The sequence below is a fragment of the Anabrus simplex genome, chromosome 3 (genome assembly GCF_040414725.1).
Source record: "Anabrus simplex isolate iqAnaSimp1 chromosome 3, ASM4041472v1, whole genome shotgun sequence".
Lineage (NCBI taxonomy): Eukaryota > Metazoa > Arthropoda > Insecta > Orthoptera > Tettigoniidae > Anabrus > Anabrus simplex.
Genome location: NC_090267.1, coordinates 257,269,500 through 257,291,546, shown reverse-complemented (window position 1 = coordinate 257,291,546; position 22,047 = coordinate 257,269,500).

Here is a 22,047-nt window from a genome sequence, read left to right as displayed (position 1 = left end):
TTCCGTGGTTTCCCACTTCTCCTCCAGGCGAATGCCGGGATGGTACCTAACTTAAGGCCACGGCCGCTTCCTTCCCTATCCCTTCCAATCTTCCCATCCCTCCACAAGGCCCCTGTTCAGCATAGCAAGTGAGGCCGCCTGGGCGAGGTACTGGTCATACTCCCCAGTTGTATCCCCCGACCAAGAGTCTGAAGCTCCAGGACACTGCCCTTGAGGCGGTAGAGGTGGGATCCCTCGCTAAGTCCGAGGGAAAAACAGAACCTGGAGGGTAAACAGATGATGATGATGATGATGATGAATTACGGCGGTAATGTATGATATTTTACATTCCTGGTGTACTTCTTCTCTTTTAACCATTTTATTAAAATTAGTTATTGCTGTAGGTCCTTCATACTTCAATGATCCCATCGCCAAACTTCTTATTCCCTGTTATATCCAACTAAATATACTACCTCGGCACATTTCTTCTCTTTCAACTCATCTTTAGCTCGAATAACGATTTACTTTTACTTTTCTCTTAATTGTGGTGTACTGGTATCTCTCTATCTTGTTGTATATTAGAGTCTAACCATTTCTGGTGAGCAACCTCCTTTGGGTATTTTTTCTTTGATATTTGTTCATGGCGTCGACCTCTGTAGTTCTTTTGCCAATACTTTCGCCCAGTGGCGGCTCACGGCTGTAAAGTATGGTGAAGAGCTATTACCCGTTCGGTTTCGAGCGACAGATTTAGGAACTTCTTTCTTTCTTTCTTTCTTTCTTTCTTTCTTAAACTGCTTACCCTCCAGGGTTGGTTTTTCCCTTGGACTCACCGAGGGATTCCACCTCTACCGCCTCAAGGACAGTGTCCTGGAGCTTCAGACTCTGGGTCGGGGGATAAAACTGGGGAGGATGACCAGTACCTCGCCCAGGCGGCCTCACCTGCTATGCTGAACAGGGGCCTTGGTGGAGGATGGGAAGATTGGAAGGGATAGACAAGGAAGAGGGAAGGAAGCGGCCGTGGCCTTAAGTTAGGTACCATCCCGGCATTTGCCTGGAGGAGAAGTGGGAAACCACTGAAAACCACTTCCAGGATGGCTGAGGTGGAAATCGAGCGCGCCTCTACTCAGTTGATCTCCCGAGGCTGAGTGGGCCCCGTTCCAGCCCTCTTACTATCCAAATTTCGTGGCAGAGCCGGGAATCGAACCCGGGCCTCCGGCGGTGGCAGCTAATCACACTAACCACTACACCACAGAGGAGGACACGATTTAGGAACTACGTGTTGTTTTTGGTTGTTTTGTACTCGTACCTCGTACCTGTGACTGGCGGAGGGTCCAGCACGTGACCACGATTTATTGAATTTAATGTTTTGTCATGACCACGAAGAGCTAGTTCTTGCTTACTTAAATAGAGCACTGCATCAATTACCAACTGAAGGAAAAGCCTATTTAAATGTACATTTTCACTGAACTGTACAATTACAATATGCAGTCTGGCATTTTCCTTCAGGACATCAGAGATCGTATTTTTGTTTGTTTCCAATGTCTTGAAATCTAGCTGCCGTATTTTATGTTATGCAGAGTCTGAGTGCTTATGTAAAGAACGTGTTATGTTCAAAAGAGATGATAATCCTTCTTTATTCCAAACGTTATTTTTATTCATACAAGGCAAGCAGGCCCAACAAAACAACTTCTGTAGAGCTGGAGAGGAGCACAACCTTGGAAATTCCTTAAACCACGATCGTTTGAAACTAAGATTCTAAGATTTACCGGAATGTTTCACTTCTTTTGTAGCACAAATTTGCAGTGATTCAGTAGGGCGATCAAAACGTAGAACTTCATTCTGATCTTCGTTTCTCCAACGTGAAAATGGTGTTTATAATAAAATGCACACTATGTCATAAATGGGATACATATTTAAATAAAACAGCACAACACTACGAACGAACCACGAAACGTAAGTACTCGTACTTCACACAGGATGACGCAGAGAAGACGAAACATTCCGCTCTTCCGACAACTTCACTAGCACATTCCGCTATGTGGAAAGTACGCCGGTGACGTCACGATTGTCATGGCAACCGCCAAGGCCAAGCGCTAGGAGGGAGCACTTGGGAGGTAGAGGCAGCTGCGGAATCTCTCGTCTTCACTCAGTCTCACGCGCCGTACTGCGGCCGACAGCCGGCGCTTTCGTGAGTTCCCCGGCTTCTCATCAGGTGATGAGGTGCTCCAAACGCCGTACAATAAAATATTTTCTTTCCGTAAAACCAACAAATGTCATAAGAAAAATAAATTTAATTAATTCATTATGGTAAAAATAGGTGGTGAAGTGGAACTTCACCTGAAAAGCCGCCCCTGCTTTCATCAAATGATGGGAAACTGCGTGTAAGTGTAATTGCGGAAGTTTAGAGTGTGGAATGTGAGGAAATGTACGTTAAGGACGACACACACACCCAGGCCCAAGGCCAGGAATATTAATCATTTACAATTTAAAACCCCTGACCTGGCCGGGAATTGAACCTGGGGCCGCCGGGTGACAGGCGGACGCGTTGCCCCCTACACTACGGGGGCAGACTCTTTTTGGAGATATTCTGTAATATATTACTGGCGCACTCAATTCGTATCATTTACATAAAATTTAACCTTTCATTCATGCAATATCCTGAATCTAGATACTTCAATCCTATCGTTCATGAGATATATATTGCTTCCGAGATATACTATAATGTAATCGTATTAACCTGATGGCATAACCCACTATATTTTCCAGATGCTCAGTCTATCATCCTCCATACTTCTTGACTAACAACCCCTATATAGACTTTTGAGGAACTGTTTGGAGAGTTCGGTATGGAGATGCGGTATCCATTGTGAGTTTGCTCCGGGATAAAAAAAAAAAACCATTGGGAGAAAGAAGCAGAAGGAATACGGGTAAAGAAAGATAAATAAGCTCCGAGGTCCAGAGCAGAAATTCCCTAGTGTGTGAGGCAGACCCGACCGCCCACAAACCTGCCTGCACACAGATTAGCTTTGTACGTGTACAGCTCTGTTCCAATTATTTGCTCCACTCATGTATTTCCTGTAACAGTGATTCTCTCCCTTGGATAATGGTAGTGATTATTTTTAAGAGGAAGTGCAACTGATGAAACATTCCGTTATCAGGAAAAGAATGCTAAAATGTTCTCACATTTCGAAGAATGAAGATGTCGGTAAAAGTAGAAAATCCACGAAGGGGGTGAAAATGAAGGGTTCCCTACGTCTCGCAAATTTAACACTGTCAAGGTCGGAAGGGAATATGAGATCAGATAGGAAATACAAAAGCGATGAGGCTGGCACAAGTAAGTGAAAGTAATACTAGATGCAGCTTGGGACTCCGTTAACACCAAGCCACTCTCGTAAGTTGAGAGCCCCGGTGGGTTACCACATCTAATCACCTCTTACGATAGACAGGGGATACCGTGGATATATTCTACCACCCCCACTAGGAGGGGGACCTCCTATGGATACAATTCGCTATTGCATTTAATGACGGATGATTCGTGATCATGAAATATATCATCACCTTTCATTAGTGCTGACGATTCTCAATTATATATTATTTTAAACAATGGAAATTTACGTACGTACATGTCAATATATTATGTAATATTCGCCTCCCGGCACGTAAGTAGACGGTGAGAGAGCTGATATTGCTGGTTAAACGCCTGCTGCCATTTGTTTTATTCTGACGTGCTGTTTTACAGTATATCCACCCTTGTTTGTATTGTTTCTGTTATTTTAGCGGCAATGCCATCTAGCGGAGATGAGTGGCAGCAGAATATACAAAATACACTTCATTTAACTACAATAGTCAGTCAATGTGATTTATTGTTGATAAGTTTTAGGGACTTGCGAAACTGTAAGCCATTCAGAAGTTTTGTTTTCTTTCGGCTCGATAATATTAGATATTTGAACCTCACTCCCATCCACTGTTACAATTCCTTCTTTCCTAATTCTTCAAATTATGACTCATTCATTCATTGATTCATTCATTCATGTTTTCGTGTCCATTGCGAAAGTCAACTTCATTATCTTCCTGGTGAAGAGAAGCTAACGACCACGTCGTTTTGGAGCTTATAAAGAAACGCAACAAAGACAACAACAACAACAACTAGCATCAGTTAGTTCGTTAACATGACGACTTAACCGTTTCCATGACTGGCGCCTGTCCTTGACATTATTTACATTCGTATATACAGGTAAACCCCGTTTTACGTGGATTCGTCATACGCGATTTCGCATGCCCGCGATTTTGGTTTTAAGTCTAGTGCTGCCATCTGTTAACAGTACGTGGAAACTGTAATGCTCTAGGGCGGGTACAAACATGCGTTCCAAACTCTGCAATGTACACTACATTGCGCGCCAAGGTTAAACGGGGCAAGCGCATCTCTACGCGCACATTCTATCGCGTTTGTCGAGACGTGAATCGTCAGTTCCGGGCAGTAGAGTTGTGAAGTTGCACTTGACAGGTTTCGTATTTAAAATGCCGGGTAAGATGAAAGAAGCGTGTACGACAGTCGTATTCGTTAGAAACAAAGTTAGAAGTTTTGGATCGTTATGAGAAAGGTGAGCGTATTTTTGACATTCAGCGTGTTTTGGGACTTAGCGAATCCACTACAAGAACTATTCGTGAAAATGCGCAATCAATTCGAAACACTGAACGACCTTCTACTATCATAAGTGTGACTAGAGTGACCAAATCTCGCTCGGAGGCGATGGAAAAAATGGAAAAAATTGCTAAGCCATTGGATTGAGCATCACAACCAAAAACACGCCCCTCTCTGGAGCTGCTATTCAAGCTAAAGCCAAAAACTTGAACGCAGAGTTCAGTTTATTATTGTGCGTTTCACCGTTAAATGTTCAAGTATATAAATTGTGCATTAAAACTTATATCAGAAACATGATAATGGTCATTTTTGTAAAGAATCTCTGCTATTTTAAACTTAATATGCGAGTAAACGGGAATCTAACCCGATGTTTTACATATAAAATGACTCGATTTATGCGAATTTAGTATGCGCCACAATTCCGCGGAACATAACTATCGCGTATAACCGGGTCTACCTGTATCTCCATTATTATAGCATGCACTGTAATGTATAAGAAGAAAAGTTATTGAAAAGCAGATTTTCCCTAATTATTGCTCCTAGATCAGATTAGATGTGATCTTTATTGGCGGCGAAATTAGTGATCTGTGTGCACGTTTTAGATCGAAATAATATTTCCGAAAATATTTGGAATTTCATGAAAAATACAACAATCGAGAATTTACCCATTATTTTTGCTCGTGCAGTAAACGCGCTTGAAACATTAAAGATTCAATAGGAAATTAAATACTCACTTTCCATAATGCACAGATTTTCAATGCTGGTAATGTTAACGAAGATATGTGATATTTCCTTTGCTATTTTTGCGTCACACCGACACAGTCAAGCTATATTCTGACGGTGGCATTGAAAGGGACTAGGACTGGGAAGGAAGGAACCGCGGCCTTAAATATGGTTCAACAACAGCATTTCGCTGGTGGAAAATGAGAAACCACGGAAAACCATATGCAGGGCTGTGAACATTTCGATTCGAATCCACTTTCTCACGAAAGAAAACTCACAGCTACGTAATCCAAAGCACGTATCTAACCTGCGTATACATACATAATGTTGCAACAAAACTCAATAAAAGGATAAAGCAAAGAAATCTACGTACTGGCCATGAAGGCTCTTGTAATAGTGAAAGGCAAATTCTTCATCTATGCGTAACCTCGGCGCTAACGGGGATAGAGCAATCATCTCTATGTCCAGCGTCTTTTCCCCCATTAATTAACCTCGTACTCATTTCCAGTCCAGGCTGAGTGAACCGCAGGGCCATGTGAGCTTCCTGAAGTGGAAAACTCATTTCTTAAATATTTCGACTTTCTGACGGGGAACAAAACCACGTCCTTAAGGACAAAACTCAACACTAATGAAATAATGATATGGGCTGGTTCAAAACTCGGATATTCTTGAAAGTATATACCGAGTTTCCTGGAATTCTTTTAATCCGTTTTTTTGTGACCTTGACAGACACACCGGCACCCCAGGTTAAAATGAGCTTATTTTTTACTTTTGTATACCTAACCCGAGTTTTAAATGAATTATGAGGCAACGGCTAGGATATAAAAGACCAAGGTCGTGAACCATCCTTATAGTGTGATTGCTGCCTGGGAAACTGTTTATCCCGGATCGAGTAGGGGTAATTCAGTCGTCTTGACAAAGAATACTGCAATGTATTCGAAACGTCGGAAAACTGTACGTGATGTACAGAAAACAGCAACACGGTTCAACCCGGAAAATAAACTAAATCATTCTACACACCGTATAAACTTCACCTCTAAAAATGTGTATGTTTCAGCATAGCTCACAACCAAACTAGATACACGTATAACTTAATATCTGGAAAAATTACTGGTGGGGCAAGAAACCCCTACCACCCCTAAAGGAAGGGGTGGAATGTGAAAATCCGACAAATTGACCGATGTTAGTGGTGAGTTCGTAGTCTTCGGGGTAGCTGAGATGAACCGTGACACTCTCCGTTTGAGCCAAAGTTCATTCCCAATCGGGATGGGGTTAGAAGGTGTGAAAGGAATGTCCAAACTGACCGAGATCGTTGATGTGCGTGTGCATATTACAGCAGAGCACTCAAAACAACATGTTACTCATATGACTTACTGTTTGGGAAAGAAAACTTTAGGGTAAGACGCACTTAAGGGCGGGGGTTGAAAGGGGGTGAAATATTAAAACGACCAACATTAAAAGTGAGAACGATGTATGTTAATAAATATATTTTTCTTTTGCACTTAATTAAACGGTTTAGAAGAATCTAACGCGGGCGAAGCCGCGGGTACCTGCTAGAAAATAAATACAATCCTATACAGACGTCTGTCGAAAACGGTTCGTTGGATGAAAATAAATCAATCGTTAATTTGAGTTTCATTTAGTGAAAGGCATATTTATGAACATTTGAATTTCCCAAAGGGAAATTTGACACCATTTCTTACTTTCTTCCTTTCTTTCTTCTTTTACTCTTCAGGGTCGTATTTTCCCTCGGACTCTACCTCCATTGTATTGTGTTATAAGTAGACGCTACATAAAGGGGCTTTTCAGCCTCAGTGGCATGTATATCATCATTATCAATAAATTCAATTCAATTCAATTCCATTAGGGCAGTTTCCTGGAGGGTGAGGTTTTAGGTCGGGGGATACAACTGGGGAGCAGGAGCAGTACCTCGCTCAGGCGGCCTCACTTGCTATGCTGAACAGGGGCCTTGTGGGAGATGGAAGGATAGAGAAGGATAGGGATATAGAAGGAAGATGGAAGAAGCGGTCGTGGTCTTAAGTTAGGTACCATCCCGCCAGTTGGTTGAAGGAGAAGTGGGAAACCACAGCAAACCATTTCAATCGAGCCCCCCTTTACTCAGTTGACCTTCCGAGGCTGAGTGGACCCCGTTCCAAATCTTGTACCAGTTTTCAAACTTCTTGGCAGAAGCTGGAATCATGGGGGTAGGGGGAAGGGTGTGGCAGCTAATCACACTAACCACTACAGCACAGAGTCTGACAGCAACTTTCGTCGTGCCAATATATGAGCGACCCCAACCACATGGGACTTCATAGAAGTCAGGCGTTACAAATGTGGCATTTCTTTGACTGGTCGAAACAGGGATTTGAGCTGCCGGTCTGTGGTGAGAACTGGACTTATATTATACTTCTTAAGAATGCGCCCTGTTCTATCAGTTGTACCTCCCACGTAAAGAAGGAATGCTTGTTTCTGAAATCCGGGTTTGTGCTATTTTTGTTAGGCTCTTTAATCTTAACAGCCGAGCTATGTCTTCTGATGTACAGTCGTTCTTCTTCTTGGATACTGTAAGTTCTCTTAATGCACTCGTGTCGACATCAGCGTCTGCAACGTTATATACCCTTGTAAATAACGTTCGAAAGATGTAGCAGGGATGATGCCGTGATACTTATGAAGGTACTTTCAGAATGCATTCATTTATTTTGTATTACATTGTGCATTGATAACGGTTTAGTGTTACATAACAGGATCCAGATTTTCGACGACACTTGAATCAGAAAGGGTTTGGATTGTGATCGTAAACGTCGGGTGAAAGACTGCTATGAAGATAAATGTGATAATGTAAGTGCTGACACGTGTGAAAGTGGACGTAGGCCATCCCTTCACGCGCGTCGCTACAGGTACAGATAACTCAAACATGATGAGAGTCATTTCCAACACCTGTATGTATGGAACAGGTTAAAGAATTAGCAATCTAAAAGTGTTCCTGTTGCATGAAGAAAGAATTATAATAGCGTACATATTCATAAAAATCAACGGAATGTAAATTGTACTCTAAGCTGAATGTTGATATGTCACTTAAGCACCACGCAACACAGTATTTATTATAATCTGGAATTGGATTTAAGCAGTGTATGAAAAAACTAGATTTGTTGGGCGAAAGAACGCATTCGCGGGTAGAGAGAGATCTTCTTGGCCAGTAGACTTTTAGTGGTCGTAGTGCTTGTTAAAGTTCTATCCCAACATTTGCATTGTGTAAATTTGAGAAACAACAATAAAATCCATCTTCAGGTTGCTGACAATATGATGATTAAAATGTGTTTGAGTTGTGAGCCGGTGTATGAAGGCAATATCTCCTAAATCAGCTAATATAATTTGGCCTTCTTGTTGATGTATTTTACATGGTGTGATATGTGTAATGATCCTTCTTACGAAGTTTACTTTACACCTTCTTTTCAGTGTCTGCACAGAACAATCGGTAAAGAAAATTAGAGAGGAATTGGGAAAATAAGTTTTAGCTCAAAAGGTGGGTCGGAACAAAAGTCTGCATTTGCTGTAGTATTGAAATTCCATCCTAATCTGCAGGAGAACAGAGGAAATTGTTGAATGGATGGACACAGTCTAGGAGACGTACAAGATGAAAATAGAACTAAAAAAGCAAAAATCGAATGGGGTTGAATTAAATCAGGTGTTGTAAGAAATATCATGTTAGAAAATTAGGAAATGAAATATTAAATAGTACATAGATACTATTACTTCTACAGCAAAATAATGAAAGATGGGGGGAGTAAGAAGTTAAGGGTATAACTCTGCTACTTTTATATATAGATATGCATATTAGGAAGACATTTGTCTTGATCATGGCACTGTATGAAAATGTAACGTAAATGAAAAAGCACATAAAGAAACAGAAATATGGTGATACATAAAAATGATAAAATTAAGATGAACAGATCGGATCAAGAAAAAGAGCTAAGGATAAGGAGATCAGCATCAAACCAATTTTTCTACTGATGACTCTACATAAGTTATAACAAGAACTTACCGTCGAGAAAACATCATACTTCTGTACAAATGTGGACTTATAAATTACTTATCCGTATATAAATTGATCACAGTGATCCATCCGGTAGCGGATTAGGGTTCAGTTTCATTACTAGAGAAACATTCAGTAGAAACCAAACACTTGGGCATCGTTAGTGATGTGTCCAGTCATAGTTCATCTTGAGGATGCCGAGAAAAGTCTTAACGAAATGTGAAATTTTCTTGTAATGTGAGTCGTTTCACGTGGTATTAACCAGATGGAATATGACGTATGGTGTCCTGGGCCGTAAACATACCAATCTACAGTAGGTATTAGTCGTATTTTATATATTACTAGCTCTACTACTCGGCGTAGCCCGGTTGGTTTAGGATGTTTACTTTTAAGATTAGTATCACCATAGTTATGATAAAGTGAATTTTTATAGAATTCCTTTCTGAGATATGGATTTTTACCATCTATTATATAGTTTTAGAGTTATTTAGATGTGTTTGATTTCAAGTTTTAAATGATTTCATTTTTGAGTAAAATTTTATCCTTGTGGAAGCTCGAATTGATTGGGAAGTATTTGATCCTTTCAAAAAGATAATAAGTGATAACTTCATGTATTTATCAGTCACGGTAAATATATTATCTACAGAATCTCAACTGTCATTGAGACTTTCACCAATCAGCCTTGAGACCCCAAACGCAGTGGATTCAACACTAATCTCGGTCATTTTATACTATTCACTACAAAATCCCTTTCAGTGTACCGTCCCAATGGAGGCTGAACGTCGACTTAAACAATATTTAATGGGTCACAACAATGAATTCGACATTAATATCGGTTATTTTCTATTATTTTTAAATAATGGAAAATGTCATGCCCTTCCATTCCCCACCCCCAGCGGGGATTGGTGTTTTATCTCCATAGTATTCTTTTTTCCAGATGGTAAGTCATATATGTACCAAGTTTTGTTGAGAGCTATTTTGGAATATACCCACATACATCCATATATGACGGTTATTTTTACATTAATTTTCACCCCTTCTCAACCTCCATACCAATTGCGGTGAAGTATGACTTATCCATCCAGAGTGTCACAGTTCAACTCAGCGAACTCGTAAACATTAATATCAGTAATTTTCGTTTATTTTTCTATTTCACCACCTCCACGAGGGGTGCTACTGGTGTTTTACCCAATAGTAATATTTTCAGATAGTAAGTCATATGTGTACCAATTTTGTATGAGGGCTATGTTGGAAGAAACATACACACAACGACGCCCGGAGTATCAATATTCGTCTCATTATTCCACACTATTTTCGATTATTTTTACATCTCAGCCCTTCCCACCCCACCCCTATGCCTGCTATGTCTACCACACCTCCTCGAAGTTTGTCTCACGATAGTAAGTCATAAGTGTACCAAGTTTGGCTGAAATCTCTCCCGTAGTCCAGAAAACTATGGATTCAACACTAATATCGGTCGTTTCTAGTTATAATTATATTTCTCCCCCTTCCCTTGGGCTTCTAGGGGTGTCTTGCCCCGCAGTATGTTTTACAGATAGTAGATAATATTTGTACCAAGTTTAGTTGACACCTACGCTGGAACATACATGCAAACACCCACTTCTCGGTCATTTGCACATTTACTTTGCTTCACCCTTCTCACAACCCTGCTTACTGGGGCTCAACTTGGACTTAAACGACATCCGGAGTGTCACTATTCATGTCAGCGATCACGAAAACTATGGATTCGACACTATTTCCGATTATTTTTATATATCATTCCCCTCTAGTCCCCACCACCCCAAAAGATGAACTTGGACTTCAACAAATTCCGGAGTGTCACTATTCATCTCAGCCACCCTGAAAATGATGAATGCGGCTATATTTTCTATTATTATTATTATTATTATTATTATTATTATTATTATTATTATTATTATTATTATTATTATTATTATTATTATTATTATTATTATTATTATTATTTCTCACTCCCCCTTGATCCCACCGAAAGGGGGCTGAAATTGGACTTTAAAATCCGGAGTGTCACTATTTATCTCAGCGACCCCGTAAACTATGAATTCAACACTATTTTCGATTATTTTTCTAACTCGGCCCCCAAGCCCCCCCCCCTTTAAGGGTTCTTGTGGTAGTCTTTTCCCCACGAGGTTTGTTTCCTGATATTAAGTCATAAGTGTACCATGTTTGGTTGAAATCTCTCGAGTGGTTTAGGAGGAGATGCAATACATACATACCCACCTATAGACCTACATATAGATTACATAGACTCGCCTTTGCTCGTTGCGAACCCCCAGTTTCTCTTCGTTAGGAGCAGGGGTGATAACTCCTGTCATTCCAATGTTATATTTTATATTTTAACAGTTTCTTAAACATTTTACACGTCTAATACACAGCTACAGTCTTCAAAATGGACAGACCTATCAAAGTTGGTACTATGACATGAAAGTACATCTCGATCACGGCATATTGGATTGCTATTTCAAAATAATAGGCATAAGAATGCACATCCTATCAAGAAAGGTACTTTGTAAGTCAATGCGGCGGGTTTTCATCCTCCTATATACCGCAAACATTATCCTCATCACGACGCGCAGGTCGCCTACGTGTGTCAACTCACAAGACCTGCACGTGGCGAGCCGAACATGTCCTCGGGCACTCCCGGCACTAAAAACTATACGCCATTTAATTTAGCGGACTATCATGGTATAGCGTAAGCTGCTGTCGCCTAGCGACAATCTGTCCATCAAGTCGATCCAATCCTGGTGCGGCTTTGCAACTTAATAAAATTACATAAAATCTCTCTATATATAAAAGCAAGTCGGTCTGTAGCGATGTATATATAAATATTTAAAAATGAAAAAAGACGTGAATTAATGAGGCACTTCCACGAATCTCAGACATTTGAAACTTGGTACGGGAGAAGCTGATGACCCCAGGATCCCTAGAAAAATCGAAAATTCTCAAAATTCCCCCAAGGGTGCACGCTGGGGGCCTCAAATTTTGAATTCAGCATAAGAACGCAATCGTATAATTTATCAAAAACGACAACCTATAGGTTTCGTGGGTTTAAAAATTTTCGGGAATTTCCTATTTTTTATCCCCCGTCGCCCCAAATCAAGATGGCGGCACAACCTGCCAGACGAGGTAGAAAATTAAAACTTGGTGAAATTATAGCTTTTGGTCCCTAACCGACGGAAAAATTCCAAAATGTTCAAATTTTTCACCTTTTACCCCCAAAGATATCGGATGCAATTTTAATGACTGTGCAGACATTCTTTTGAGCTATTTGTTGGCTAAACGGTAAGTCGTATCACAAAACGGATGGCACAATCTCGCTTCAATTCGGAGTGATCTACAACTTTGGTCCTATGACATTTTGTCGTATCTCTCTCCCTTATACGTTAGATTTGGCCGTATTTCTGGATTGTTGGTAAATTTGGTGATTTTTACAAGTTTATTTCATTGTTTGACACACTTATATGAATGGTAGGATCATCAAGTTGGGTTCGCACATTGGCACAATCAAGGGTCATATGTGGACCAAATTTCATGATTCTAGCTTATACATAAGTAGGCAAAAAGTAAAGTAAAACGTTACAAACGTACCCAAATTTCACCCTATTAAAATTTTGAACTCAATTTACCCACCAAATATTGAAAATTCGAGGAAATGGTTTAGAAACAAACATATAGAGCGATAAATGAGGCGTCTGATGGCGCAAACCGTTTGTTAATATCATGCACCGTTTAGGATTTATGAATCACGAAGTGGAGGTATGCACTTTTCAACGTGCTCATGCTTATCCGTCATCTTATATATAAAGGTGTAGGAGGTCCGCTGTCTGTAATTTCGTTTGTTTTGCCAATTTTTCAGATATTTATCCGTTTTATGTAGACTCAAGATCGAATCGGTGGTTTTTACTTTTCGTGTCTCTTGGTTTGTCTCTTTGTTTGTTTGTTCCACCATCACGGCAAAACGGCTATATAGATTTCAACCATACTTCATATTTGGAGTATACTCACCCCAAGGAAGGTTTCTATATGCATTTTATTTTAAAATCTTTGATTAGACGGGGGGTTTATAGAAAAACCAGAACGGTTTTCCTCCATTTTCTCTTATACTATTGATTTCCTGTAAACTCCGTGGACCGTATGTGAAACGCCTCTTCATTATGAACAACTTTCGTTATGTTCATATTTTACCTTACTATTCAAATGACGGGGAAATTTACTATTTTCTGCGGGTAACATGGCCTGCGTGTGTGACCCACAGACCGACAACGAACCTACAGGTTAGCATGGCAATGTCTCTGACTGCTTGCCAGCTGGGAAGTAACGTATTGCCATTTTCCACATCACACCATTAAATTCATGGTTGATCCTTGGGTAGAAGGCAAGAGAGGGCGTCAATCGGCCATTCTGCGGGATATTGGCGGAATATCGTTGGAGTTTATAACCGTCCTCGAATAGCTTAAGTAATAACACCATTAGTCATCTTATCTGTTGACCTAAGAATGCCTGCGCCTAAATTTCTCCTCTGTTACCTCTTTCTTATATCCATAACTCACACCAGCATAATTTATTGAGGGGCATTTGGTTTTCCAATACATTCACTTGGTATTTACATATTTATTGTCATCCGGCTTTCCTCAATTTTAACCCATTTTATATTAATTTCAATTTTCTTTACTGAATTATTTTCTTCCTTAATTGCACCGTATGCATGCGAGTGCTAATCCCGAAAGCTTGACACTCTTTCCTTTGAGCAAATATTCTAAGCTATGCAAATGTATAACTTTCGGCCCCGGAAAATATCGAAATATGGATGCAATTTTAACGACGGTGCACACCTTCGTTTCGGGATAATTGGTGGCTAATCTGTAAGTCTTATCACGAATCAGAACGCACAATCGCCCTTCAATTTGGAGAGATCTACAAATTTGGTCCTATGACTTTTTATCGTATTTCTATTCCTTATACGTTAAATAGAGCTGTATTTCTCGATTTCAAGTTAATTTTGTACTTTCACACGTATATGTTAACATTAATTTGCCACACTTATAGGAAAGATAGAATTATAACATTCGGCACGCACATTGGCATGACCAGTGGCAATGTGATAGCTAAATTTTATGATTCTATCTGTCACATGAGTATCACAAATATAAAGTAGTATGCGAAAACTGTACAAAATGATTCTAACTCAATCTAACCCATAAATACAGGAGATACGAGAAGATGTCATGGGACCCACCATGTAGAACACCGAAAGAGGCGTCTGATGGTGAGGTCCGTTTGCAGATATGTCGCAGAGTTTCAAAGCAGTAACTCTCGAAATAAAGGTCTGCACTTCTAGAGTGTGTCTGTACATTGACTATTTTGGCGACATTTCTGTACAGTTATCCGTTTCAGGTGTAATAATGACCATCTGCATACTTTTAGCTTTGGTGTCTGTTTTTCTGTTTGTCTGTTTGTCAATAACTTGGAAACTACTGGATATATTTCCACCAAAGTTCGTATTGAGAATCCACCTGTCCTTGGGTAGGTTTCAGGGCAAATATTGTTTCTAAACCCATGAAATGACTTGGGGGTTTATACGAAACCGAAACCGTGATTTTGCACTCCCGCAAAATATACACAACCAAACTTAATAGAAATCTACCTGCCTTAATGGAAATTAATTTTTAAACCTTTTTTTCATGTGCATCATTCCGGTGAGAGAATTTATTAGGGAGATATCATTAACCGGACTTAACTTAAGAACGGCGCGTGTTGAGCGTATTTCTTACAACTTGAAAACTATTGAAGATATTTGAACCAAACTTTATATTTAGCATTCACCTTTCCAAAGGTAGATTTTAAAGGTCAATAACATTTCCTGTTCCTGGAATGGACTGGTGGTTTTTAGGGAACCGAAATGGTGAATTTACTCTTCCACAAAATACACAGTACATGACCAACCTGACTGGAAATTGACCAAATTTGTTGGAAATCCATTTCTAAAACTTTTCTTCATGTTTTTTATTTCGACAGAAAGATTAATAAGGGAGATATCATGAATGGTCGGTTTTGCAGGGTAAGTCCAGCAGACATAGACCGAAAGGTGTTGTACGTGGACCATATTCCTTATCTATCAATATAAGTAAAATCCTAACGACGGTGTGCCTGTACATTGACTATTTTGGCGAAATTTTCGCACAGCTACGCGTTTAAGGGGTAATAATAACAATCATCTGCATAATTTCTTGGTTTAGTTTCCTGAAAGTCCTAATTCTAACCCTCCTCGCCCAAAATCCACATTGCTGCGTAATCTGCTAGACGAACAAGAAAACAGAAATTTGGCAAAATAATACGTTTTAGCTTGTAACGGACAGAACATTTCTAAGAGCTTTAAATTTTTCACTTTTTTCTCCGAAGAATATCGAAATATGGAGGCAATTTTAATGATGGTGCAGATCTTCGCGAAGTCCTATCACATAAGGAAAGGCACAATCTCCGTTCAATTTGGAGTGATCTACAACCTTGGTCTTATGACTTTTTGTTGTATCTGTATCCCTTTTACGTTTGATTTTTGTCTATTTCTCGATGTTAAGTAAATTTCGACTTTTCACATGCATAATTCATACTTTCAATCACTTATAAGAAAGATAGAATCATCAAACCCTACACGAAAATTGGCCCACCCAGTAGCCAAATGTGAGCCAAATGCTATGCTGTCACATAATTATCTGAAAAGCAATGCAATGTGAGATAATCTTACAAAAATTTTACCCTATTCAACGTTTCTAACTCAGTCTGACCCATGAATAGATCAGATATTATACGACCAGACGTTTAGGCCGCTAAATCTGACGTCTTATGGTACAATCCTTTGTCGATAGACGTACCGTTTAGCAGCAGTCAATCTGTAAATGAAGGTCTGCAATATTTTAAACATGCATATACTTTCTTATGTCGATCTATATATATTCACTGATGTCGTGTTGTAGCGATCGAGAAAGGGTGTGTCTGCTATTGTAATCAGTACTCCCCACACCGACTTTGACTGGCAGTAGGAATGGGGTCCTTCTCCAACACCTGTGTAACTGGCATTAGTAAGGAAGGCCTACCATTGTAGTGAATAATTCACTTCTCGATTTGACTTGCAGAAGGCAAGGAAGCATGCATTGCTGTTTAAAAGTCCCCTACCCGATTGTGTTTGGCTCTAGGCTTGGGTACCCGCCCTTATAAACAAATGTATCCATCTAAAATGTGACTGGTATTAGGCATAGTGGCCTGCTATTTTGATGGAAACTCACCAGCTTGGTGTGACTGGTAGTAAGCTGGCTGGCTGTAGGAAAAGGGGCCTGTCATTATAATTATAACTGCACAACTCAATTTCGACTGGTAGTAGGGAAGTTGCCAAACATTCTAATGAAAACTGTAATCTGTCTGGAAGTAGGAAAGGGGGCCTGCCATTGTAACGAAAACTCCCAAATCGATTGTGACCGCGCAGTAGGCGATGGGGCTTGCAATTAAAATGAAAACTTCCCACCTCGATTGTGAATGGCAGTAGGCAAGTGAGCCTGCCGTTATCATCACAAATCCGTAACAAGCACTTTACATTGGAAACACCGTATTGGGAACCTCCCTATGCTGTTTCTCGGATAACGCTAAGAGACATGCCATTTTGAAAACAATCTTATTTACTGTGTGCACAGTATTTACTTCGATATTCTAATACAATGTAGAATACCGTAGCGAAGCACGGGTACATTTGCTAGTTACTCATAATAATAAAACTACCTTACCGATTTCATTCAAACCACTTCATAATCCTTTTCAGATGTAATAAGAACAAATTGTGAAAATTTAAGCGAAATCGTTCCAGTAGTTTTTTGAGTCTATTAACGTCAAATATACCAAAATCAAATTTTATATATATAGACTAGCATGTGCCCGCGGCTTTGCCCGCGTTTATTAATTCAACCGTTAAATATTTCTAACATATTTATTTAAAAGCAAATTAAAACTCACATCATTTTGACGTAAATTACATGAAACACATTTTTTTTAGATTGCTGCATTCAGTGCTTTGACGTAATAACAACAATAATAATAATAACACATAATAATAGAGGCGTTTCTTGACTTCCTTTTCCGACCAAATGTAGGAGTAGTTTTTTATTTTATTTTTTAATTTGCTTGTTCTTCTTCGACAACCTTCAGTTTTTCAAGTCTGGATCTAAAGACTTTGACGAATTTTGCGTGATTTATCTCAACGTAAGGTCATTATTATTTAACGAAATATTATTACTATTACTATTAATAATATTTTTTACGGGTTGAATAGCTCAGACGGTTGAGGCGCTGGCCTTCTAAGTCCAACTTGGCACGTTCGATCCTGTCTCAGTCCGGGGGTATTTGAAGGTGCTCAAGTACGACAGCCTTGTGTCGGTAGATTTACTGGCACGTAAAATAACTCCTGTAGGACTAAATTCCGGAAGCTCGGCGTATCCTAAATCCGAGTTAGTAGTTAGTGGCACGTAAAGCAAATAACATTATTATGATTATTATAATTAATTTGTTTTTCATGATCGTCATATAATTTAAGGGTCGAAGTTCCAAAACATCTTCCTGTGAAGAAGATTGTCTAATTTACAGAGGAATTGTAAAACCTGTGAATAGGAGAAATTGCGTGCTGCGTTTAGTATTTCAATAACAGACCAGCCCTCCTGCCGTACTTAAATTTCTGGCAGTAATGGAAGTAGAAACGACTCCTCCGATGACGGCTGCTAATACTGCCAACAGTTGCAGTACGGAGGTGGACATAATAATAATAATAATAATAATAATAATAATAATAATAATAATAATAATAATAATAATAATGTGGAGATGACCTCATCAGAAGAATTCATACACTCTTAATAGAAATAAGGGAGATCATGATGATTCCGAAGGACTGGAAAAATGCCATTATCCATCCGTTAAATAAAAAAGGCGATCGAGCGGACCCCAACAACTAAAGAGGCATATCCCTTTTACTAGTTATATACAAGGTTCTATCTCCAAGCAGGCTTCAGGAGAGGTAGATCGTGCTCTGAACAAATTTGGGATCTGAAGACGATATTAAAGACACGCCGCAGTAGCACCACATTCGTAACCTTTGTGGACTATAAGAAGGCGTATGACTCTACTGACGTACAAACTGTTGTGGACAACCTAGGGGAGCTATGTATGGACAGAATTAATCAGTTAGAATCTCACAGACACAACATCTCAAGTGAAGTTTCTATGTGAACTATCAGAGCCTTTTGAACTGCATACAGTATTTCGTCAAGGAGATGGTTTCTCCTCGATTATTTTTAACTTAGTGTTAGACAAAGTCATCAGGGAATGAAAAGAAATTGAAGGTATAAACATTGGTACTTGGGGACAAAGAATTAACGTAAAGTGCCTAGCTTTTGCTGATGATCTACCTAACTTTACCAAGACTAGTGAAGAAACCAGGTATGCCATAGAGAAGTTACAAGAGTTGGCATCAAAACAGGCCACCAAATATCGTATGAGAAGATTCATATTATGGCTAATGGACACCAGAATATCCAAAGATCCCCACTGCAGACAAATTATGGAATGACCACACTGGTCCCTTCCTTCAAATATCTAGGAGGAATCATTGTACAATCCGTATTGGTCAGGAGAGCTAATTGAGAAAGAGCCACCAAACTCCTGAAAGCATACCGAATAACATGGAATCTTTACAATAAAGGAGTGATCTCACGAAATGCAAAACATCAGCATTACAAGACTGTTGTTCTTCCGGAAGCTTTGTATGGCTCAGAAACCACATACATAGGAGGCCACTCTAAAATTGATTGATGAAATTGAAATACAGGAACGAAAAATTCTAAAGAAATTATATGGCCCCATTCATGTAAATGGTATATGGATCAAAAGAAAAACTGTAGATTACTACAAAGCAATCGACAAGTTCACCGATACCGTACGTAGGAGACGGTTGAAATTCTATGGCCACATCTGTAGAATAGACGACACTAGATATGCAAAAAGACTGCTTGGTATAATTAATTCAAAGAAGGTGAAAATCAGCTCGTTAGAGGAAATAAAGCAGGACTTAAAAGATATGAACATCACAGAAGATACCATCAGGGATCGCAAGGCTTTTGTAACTCTGGTTGCAAATCACACGTTCACGGAAAAGGCTCAAGGAAACAAAGGGAAACAATGGACGGAAGAACGCAAGGAACAGCATAGTGAGTTGGGAGGAGAAGAAAAAAATTAATTTACAGAGAGTCAAAATTAAATGTCTTTCATAGACACAGTAGGATAGCAATTTTAAGGCAGATCTCCCGACGATGGTCTTTAACGTCTGCCCGTATATAGGAGGCTACGTGTTAAATGGTGGAGGATTGTGTAATGTGTGAAAGCCTATGTGAATTGCAGGAATGCGGGGGACGGCAAAAGCACTCAATCTAAGAGCCTAAAGAACTGATCATTTACGATTAAATTCCCACGAAGCATTCTTGAATCGAAGCCAAGTTCACGACGCTGATCACCCAGCGATCGAGCCGATTATAGGGTTATACCCGTCCTTGTAGGAAATAAGTTGATGACACAATTTGGTCGTCACCTGAGTAAAGCCCAGACCTACATGAGACATCGATGAAACACTCATAGAAGGGTTTCTATTACCAACTGTTCCACATACACTTCAAGATCCTATCTTGACAAGCCATTCGGTCTATACAGCCTATGATGCTGCTAATAGGATTTAGTGACCTTACACTAAGGAGTGTGATCATTTTCACCCAAACTCCTTGGAGTGAAAAACTTAATAACGCAAATCACATTTACAAGCTGGATTATAACTTCCAATTTTATTCGATTAGCGGGAGTCTACTCGTTAATAGAACGAAGATATGATGACTCAAACTTTGAGAGAAGAACCAAGTTAAGTTTCCTGGTAAAATGACAGCTACATGACACGCTCTGCTTTGTACTCATTTTAATTCTCTGCGGGAAACGTAAACAATAAGAAGACTAAAGTTTTGTGAGATGTGCAGACATTGGAAGTTCACCATCAGATTAAACGCCACTTCAAAACAAGCTATCAAGGCCATCAAAGGTGTGGAATGTAAAGGTCTATGTTATCCGTAACCTCTACCCTTAGATGGCCTTATTTGAATGCGCCACCCTCAAGAAATCGCAGGCCTTTTATTGGTTTGCATTTTTTTCAGTGCTAAAGGAAATCAATTATTGTAATAACTTTTGGAATATTTGGATAGATCACACTTTCTTCTACACGAATATGGTTTTAATTATCATAATAGTGTAGAAGTTTTAAATATAAATTTATAAATATAATAAGTTCTACGATCGAAAAATATTGATGCCAGCTAGGTTAATATTTCGAAATTTGACAAATATTGTGAACGCATTTACTAAAAGACAGATTCTAACCTAATTGTTCAATTGGTATGGTTATCCTTGTTTACAACAAGTAAATTGCTTTCCCGCCATTCGTCGATGACGACGGGCTTGTATCTAGTTGCTGCAGGTTGTCACCTATACGCGGGGAATAACACATTACTTTTAGGCAGTGGTATAAAACCATAAGGCCTATGAGAGCACCCACTTCACCCAGTATTGACATTTGCTCATTATGTAAGTGTCACAATCATTTTTCAACTTGGTGAGTAATTGCGATCCTCGTCTTCACTTTCAGACCCAGAGTCTTCCAAAAGAACATCCAGTATGGATTCATCGTCTAAATTTCGTTCACTTGAATCAGACATGCTCAATATTCACAAAATTGACACAAACGAGTCTGTTTCTCGGGCACACTCCCTTCCTGTCCACACGTTCGTACTTTCCCGCTCATTTCGCAGCTGAGAGTGAACAGTGACGCAGCCTCGGTTTATGTAGGATCGTGGCTGTGTTATCAGTGCTATCAAGTGCTGAAGTAGAAGACTTGCAGTTTATTTTCTTTTTGGCATGGCTTCTCGTGGTTATTGGTCATCATACAACGAAGAAATGAAATTATAAGTTAAAGATTAAACATAGTAGCGGCTCCGACGATTTCGCAAATGCACTAAACAGGTTTGACAACGTCGGCGCATTAATCACAGATACTGAATAACACGAAAGAAACGATAAAGATAGGTTGGGGTTAAGAAATATGGATCTGGACTGTTTAGGCCTTGATAGTGACAAGGCCATAAGAACAAAGAAAATGGTGGCATTATTTAGTTTCATGCTTTCTCTGTTTCAGTTCTTCTATATAATAAGAATACCTTTTTCGGGGCAGGTAGGTTGGTCTCTGTCAAGTATCGAGGCAGACTCTCTCCTCTCTGCTACTTCAGGGCTCGTTTCCTTACCATTCTAACATCGAACCGAATACCAAAACTTCACCGAAAACAAAATTACACGTGGTCAAGCTCTTGTTAATACTGTCGACTGTCAACAACAATGCATTGTAAAGGCTTCCGGTGGCCAACGGAGTTTTTGTACGAGGGTTGGGCAAAAGTCATGGCAACTATTTCCTTCTTGAAGATACCAGTCCGGTTGGAAAATGTGACATATACAGACGAAAGGACAAGGTGTTAACTACATGTGTGGACAATGAATAGCACTGAAATATCGT